This window comes from Panthera pardus, unplaced genomic scaffold (assembly GCF_024362965.1).
Source record: "Panthera pardus isolate Hobbes unplaced genomic scaffold, ASM2436296v1 HiC_scaffold_24, whole genome shotgun sequence".
In the NCBI taxonomy this organism is placed as follows: domain Eukaryota; kingdom Metazoa; phylum Chordata; class Mammalia; order Carnivora; family Felidae; genus Panthera; species Panthera pardus.
Window position 1 is genome coordinate 64,085,138 of NW_026526810.1, and position 6,684 is coordinate 64,091,821.

The 6,684-nt window shown below is 49.3% G+C and overlaps 2 non-coding genes across 2 annotated transcripts; both read right to left on the reverse strand.

The window, feature by feature from the left end:
• Positions 1-3,721: 3,721 nt before the first annotated feature.
• TRNAY-GUA (transfer RNA tyrosine (anticodon GUA)) lies at positions 3,722-3,807 on the reverse strand. Its single transcript is given in 2 exon segments — positions 3,722-3,757; positions 3,771-3,807. It is a non-coding gene; the product is annotated as a tRNA-Tyr (tRNA).
• A 1,247-nt stretch (positions 3,808-5,054) lies between these two features.
• Positions 5,055-5,145, reverse strand: TRNAY-GUA (transfer RNA tyrosine (anticodon GUA)). Its single transcript is given in 2 exon segments — positions 5,055-5,090; positions 5,109-5,145. It is a non-coding gene; the product is annotated as a tRNA-Tyr (tRNA).
• Between the last annotated feature and the right edge of the window lie 1,539 nt (positions 5,146-6,684).

Here is a 6,684-nt window from a genome sequence, read left to right on the forward strand (position 1 = left end):
AAGGACTTTGATAAAGGATGAGGCAGAGAGATCAAAGCAGAGTGAGAACCTTGTCATCACCTGGTGTTTGTAAGCCAGGAAACATGGTACATTTTGACTGAGTCACAGAGCTTGGGCCGAGGTGGGAATGGAGGGAATGGAATTGAATGTGCAGAAGGGGCAGAGAGAGAAGAAGAGAGACAGAATCCGGAGCAGGATCTGCTCCGTCAGTGAGGAGTGCGATGCGGGGCTTGATGTGGGGCTCCAACCCATTTGAATGGTGAGATCATTACCTGAGTCGAAGTGGGACACTTAATTCAGACGCTTAACTGACTGAGCCACCCAGGCACCCCCGTTAGAATATTAAGGTGAGAGGCAGAAAAGCCCACCTGTAAAAAGAGCAATACTTGCCATCTTCTGTGACAGTGTTGGCCTTCCACTGAGGGTGGGTCATGCTACAGGACAGAGGGACAGGAACTCATTTCCCCTTTTTGTGACCCAGATTCTTGCCCTGTTATCTGACATACTGAGGGGGAAAGTGAGGCTGCAGGGATGGGAACAGCACTCAGGAAACCAAGCCCTGCCTATGAAGAAACTGCTTGTTTTTTTATGTTTTAATCTCAAGTGTGGCTTCTCAGATTCACTTTTTCTGCCTGGTTAAAAAAAAAAAAAAAAAGAGCGGGGAGGGTGCCTTCTGATTCTGAGTCACTGTATTATCTCTCAAGGCTACCAACTTCTAGGATCTCACCCTCCCCTGTTTCAGAGAGTTTTATTTATTGGACAGTGCTCAATGATTTTAGTAGGCTCTGAGTTTATCTGATACGTTATCTGACATTTTTAAAGTAGGGCCCACACCCAACATGGGGCTTGAACTCACAAGCCCTGAGATCAAGAGTCCAGTGCTCTACCAACTGAGCCAGCCAGGCACCCCTCTAAAAGCTACTATTTAAATAAGGAGGCTTTGCCACAAAATGCCCCAAGATATTTCAGTCTGTGTGCAATATAGGACTAGCAGGCAAAAATGTACCTGAGAGGAAGATATCCCTTGTCCTCCATCTTGAACAGACGCCGACATTTTTCCACTCTCCTTTACACACTGATCGAAAACATATCCCACTTGAGGTCAGGTCTTAGGTTTCTCATTTATGGATTTTACATGCAAATAGTCATATATAAATATATATATTTATACATATATATATACATTTATACATATATATGCATTTATACATATATATGTATATATTTTGTTTGTTTGTTTTTGCCAGTCTTGGACTACATCCTTCTTGACTGCTGGTATTAGCACAAGTGCAGAGATGGAGGAGAGTGACAAAAGCTTTGGTTTCTAATTAATCCCATTAGTGAAAAGTAAACATTTTTTATTTATAACCTGTTTGGAACTATTTAGTTACCACTGGGGGTGACCTGCATTCAAGAATTATATTGATCCAGGCATCAGGAACCCAGTTAGAGGAAGTACTTGCTGAGAAAGGCTACCCAGGTGGTAAAGAGATGGTGAGGTTTAAGAAAGAAAGAAGACAATTTCAAAGGATTTTTTTTATTTTACTTTGTTTTTAAGTAATCTCTACACCCAAAGTGGGGTCTGAACTCACAACCCCAAGATCAGGAATTGCATGTGCCAACTGAGCCAGCCAGGCACCCCTCAAGAGATCTTGAATGGAAATTTCCCAATTCCCTATTCTAGTCAAATCTGAAAAAGAAGTAAAGCCTTCATTCAACATAAGATTTTCCTCTCTCGACATTAGAAATATTTCTGCCTTTATCTGTCAGCTCACCCAAGCCAGGCAGCAACAAAAATGTATGTGCAGAGAAAGTGATAACGGGAGTGGAGGCGAATGTTGAAGTACATGAACATTATCCATTTTTCTTCTTCTTGCCATTCTGCTAGAATAACATATAGATCAAGTGATAAAGCCATGGTGCTTTCTCTATGAAGACAAACAGGATGTTGAGAAATCTTCCCCTTGCTTCTGGAGTGAGTAGCAATTAAAACCCAAGGGATATGATGAGATTGGGTTAAATTTCATGCATGATTATCAATACTTCATTTCTGGCTAGTCCTGGACTTGTATGTATGCTCTAGTGATATTATATACAGTTACACACAAAATCAACACTCTTCAGGTTTCTGTGTATTTTTCTAAAGCTGTTCTGTGTCCACTGAACTCACCTGATCACAGATCTAGTCTCCTGTTCTAAAAATCAACTGACTCCAGGCCATTGGTGCTACCAGGAGACCTCTCCCATTTTTTACTCTGACCTCTACCCCAGCCTGAATTAAAACTTTCCAAGGTTAGTTTTAGTTTTAGATTTGCATGGAATGCCCTATGTACCTCTACTACAGTTTTCAGGACATTATATTTTAATTATCTGCTTCCATCTGTCTGTCCCCTACAAACACTAAACTATTTAGGGCAAGACCTATGTTTTAATCTCTCATTCCCTGGCACAATCACAGTAGTTGGGACAGATTAGGTACCTATTAAAGGGTTTGTGACTAAAACATACACAGTCTTAAGGAGTGACAGCTTTTTTGAGCCAATATGACCTAGGTTCTTGAGCTAAGAGGATGTACGACTTACTATACCCTTATTGATGAATACCTGCCTCAGTTCATATTCTCAGGGAACATTTCTCAGTAGACAGGAAAAAACAAGTCTAAATGTAATGGTGGAAGCATTAGCTGAGTGCACAAAGAAGTAGAATTCTCGGGTGTCAAAGAGAGGCCAAAAATTTCATTGTTGATCCCACAATGCTAATTTCTGCATATGGTGACATTCAAACCTAAGGTCTCTTTGCTGAGAAAGAGTTATAAAATCTTCATGTAGATCAGCTGTGTGTGCCCAATGGTGTGAACAGAGTAGGAAAGATCACTGTTCTTATGACAAAAGCCACAAAACTCCAGAGGCAAAAAGTGCAACACAAATAAAACCTGTGTCTGTCAGGAGCAACAATCTATACACCCACGTAAATAGGCCACTGAGAGTTATAATCATCCCTTTCAAACTACATACAAAATTACATTTGCATCCTACAAATGTCAGCTAAGGTGCCGTCCAGAATTGGCAATTATTTGAAAGTTCTCCAAGGGCAATTCTGTACAAATACTATGCTAAGCACGAAGATGAGCCATTTCTGTCTTTGTAGGTCAAAATATTTACCCAGCATTGGAATTGGGAAGCAAAAACATAGAGGAAAGAACAGAGTACACCCGTGCACAGATACAGAGAATGAAACAGTGAGTCTCCAAGAAGGATGCCAAGGTTGTCCTCTAACCCCTGTGTTGGCCTGTGTGCTTGGGGGCCTCCAGGGCTTGCCCTGGGCAGCACCTATTTGGCCACCTCTTTGGCAGGGATCTGCCCATCTGGGCAAATTGGTGTTGGTGGCAGAGCCCAGAACACAGGGGGTGGGTGCATGAGTGTAAAGTGCCCTGGATGGTGTGGGAAGTGGCTGCTCAGGGCTCCTCCATAAAGCCCCAGCAGGGTGGACTGTTTTGCGCTGCAAGGCACCCGTCTGTGGACTGCAGAAAGATGGTGCAGGTGTTCCTTAACGACAGCATACACCTGGCTGTGCAGGGGTTCCCGAAAGCTTCTCCTGGCTTTGGACTGTGAGAGTGAGTTTGCTGTAATCCTGACCCTGCCAGGTTCAGAGGAGGGCTTTGGCGTTAAGCACTAGCCCCTGGTGGAGGCCTTCATGAGGGCCAGTAAAAATGACAGGCACCTCCTTCGAGCCGGAATCGAACCAGCGACCTAAGGATGTCCACATCGCGTCTACAGTCCTCCGCTCTACCAGCTGAGCTATCGAAGGGTGCACGGCATTGGGGCTGAGTCACCGCTCTTTCTGGAAATGACGAGGCCAAGACTGGACCGCCCCAGGCGCAGTTTGCCTTGGATTCGTCAGAAGCTGCCTTTGAAGGGAACCAAACACACGCTGCTACGTGATGGCAGCCGGCTGTCCTGGGACCGCGATTTTCAAGATTCCCGACTGGGGCCCTCACCTGTTGCGTCTTTTCGCCTCCCAGAGTTCCTTAATACAGTGGGAGAGGAGACGATGGGGGGACTACGGCCGTCCGTCGGGGCCAGAAAGTCATTAAGATGGGGAGGGGAAGGGACGTTGGCGAAACGGTTGCGTGCGTCGGGTGGGAAGGGCTTGCGGAGCAAGGGAAAGGAGAATCCACCCCATGGGCGCTGGGTGGGCGGCCGCGAATCGCAGGACCTCAGGCTCAGGTGGAGGCCCCTTGGAGGAATCTCGCCTCTCAGCGCCCTCGCCTCCCCCGGGTTGTGAGTGCCCGCCCCCGCCTCGTCCCCACGCCACCCACACACCATGCACCTGCCGCGTTGCGCCCCCAGGACCTCGGGGTTCACTTTTCTGCGCGGGGAGCCTTACTGGGAAGTGATGGGGAAAGGCTCTGGGGCCAGGCTCAGAGACCACGGCCATGGGGCTCCGGCGTCGCGGCCAGTCTGGGCACTTGTCTCCCCGCCTCTGCCCCCAGACCCGGATTCCTGTGGCGGAGACGGCTGCTCCCCGAAATAGCTCACAGTTCTGTGGGCTTCCCGGAGACGCACCGAAGACAATTTCAAGAGTCTGAAGTTGGGCTAGACAGAAGTGAGACGGCGACCAAGCTAGGAGGAAGCTGAGGAGGAGACTGAGACAGACGTTGAGAGAGTGGGTTTTCAAGAAGGATGCCCAAGACCCGTGTGATGGCCTGTGTGCTTATCAGCCTCCAGGGCTTGCCCAGGACAGTGCCTGTTTGGTAGGGATCTATGTTTAGCAAAAACGGTGGTGGCAGATCCCGGAGCTAGAGCACCGGGTGCATAAAAAGGGCTGGCGTCAGGGCTCCTTGATAAGGCAGGAGTACCAAGCAGACTGCGCGCTGCAGGCCATGGGTGTGCGGACTGCGGAAAAGAGGTGCAGGTGTGTTCCCTGTGGATAGATAGCACACACGTAGCTGTATAGGAGTTCTGAAAGTGTTTCCTGGCTTTGGTCCCTCCTGCGAGGCCTTTGACACTAGCCGGTGGAGGCCTTCATGAGGGCCAGTAAAAATGACAGGCACCTCCTTCGAGCCGGAATCGAACCAGCGACCTAAGGATGTCCATATCGCGGCTAGTCTACAGTCCTCCGCTCTACCAGCTGAGCTATCGAAGGGTGCACGGCACTGGAGCTGAGTCACTGCTCTTTCTGGAAATGACGAAGCCAAGACACTGGTCCGTCACAGGTGCAGTTTGTCTTGGGTTGGTCGGAAAGTCCCTTTGAAGAGAGCCAAACACACGCTTCCACGTGATGGTAGTCAGGTGTCCTGGGACCGGGATTTTCAAGATACCCAACCCGGGCCCTCACCTGTGGCGTCATTTCCCCTCCCGGAGTTCCTTAATACAATGGGGGTGGGGGGGGGGGGTGAGTACTAAGGCCGTCTGTCAGGGGCCAGAAAGCGGATAAGAGGGAGGGGGGAGGAGATGGAGGCGTTGGCGAAACAGATGCATGGGTCGGGTGGGGAGGGCTTGCGGAGCAAGGGAAAGGAGAACCCACCCCATGGGCACCGGGTGGGCGGCCGCGAACCGCAGGACCTCAGGCTCAGGTGGAGGCCCCTGAAGGAACGACGCCTCTCAGCGCCCTCGCCTCCCCCGTGTTGTGAGTGCCCGCCCCCGCCTCGTCCCCACGCCACCCACCCACCATGCGCCTGCCGCGTTGCGCCCCCAGTGGGGCTCACTTTTTGGCGTGGGGACCCTTACTGGGAAGTGATGGGGAAAGGCTCTGGGGCCAGGCTTAGAGACCACGGCCACGGGGCCCCGGCGTCGCGGCCATTCTGGGCACTTGTCTCCCCACCTCTGCCCCCCGACCTAGATTCCTGTGGCGGAGGCGGCTGCTCCCCGAAATAGCTCACGGTTCTGTGGGATTCCCGGAGACGCACCGAAGACAAGAGTGGCAGAGATCACCGGCGTGAGCCCGGTTGGACTCTTTTGCCTTAGCTCCGCGTCTTTCTCAGACGTTTCAGATCCCATGCTCCCCAAGACATCTCATCCATCCAGCGAAGGTCTCCCAGAGGCACAACAAGCCACACTCAAGTGCCCCTGCCTCGAGCGTGTGTGGGCGGCAGGTGTGTCTGCACCTTCGAGGATCGGGGTGAGGGGCAGTGCCTTTGAGCCGGTACTACTCTCTCCGTGTGGTACCAGGCAGAAAGGGTCAGCCAGCCTGGGTTTGTAGTTTTGCATGCTCTGGTCCTCTCAGGCTGTGCTGCATTCCTCTCTTGTCTTGTTGGGAGCAAGCTTCGATTTTGAGCCCAGGTATTTTGCCATAGTGAAAATGTGTCTTTGGATTTTAATTATTAATAAACCCTCAAAATTGTCTCATCAACTGCAGCAAAATATACCACAGCAGTGCACGTTATCATTATAGGAGACAACAGTGGATGAAGGGCAGTTAGAGTATATATGGGAACTCTGTACTCTGTGCTTAATTTAACATAATACTGTCCCCAAACATAAAGTGTATTAATTGAAAAATTAATAAATTGATTTGACTAATTTTATTTATTCAGATGTATATATACTGATTTACCAATCTCTAAGAGAACTATTCCCCAAAACATTAAGAGTAACAAGGTATAGAATATAAAATGTAAATGTTAAAATAATGAGTGGTTAGGGGCGCCTGGGTGGCTCAGTCGGTTAAGCCTCCGGCTTCGGC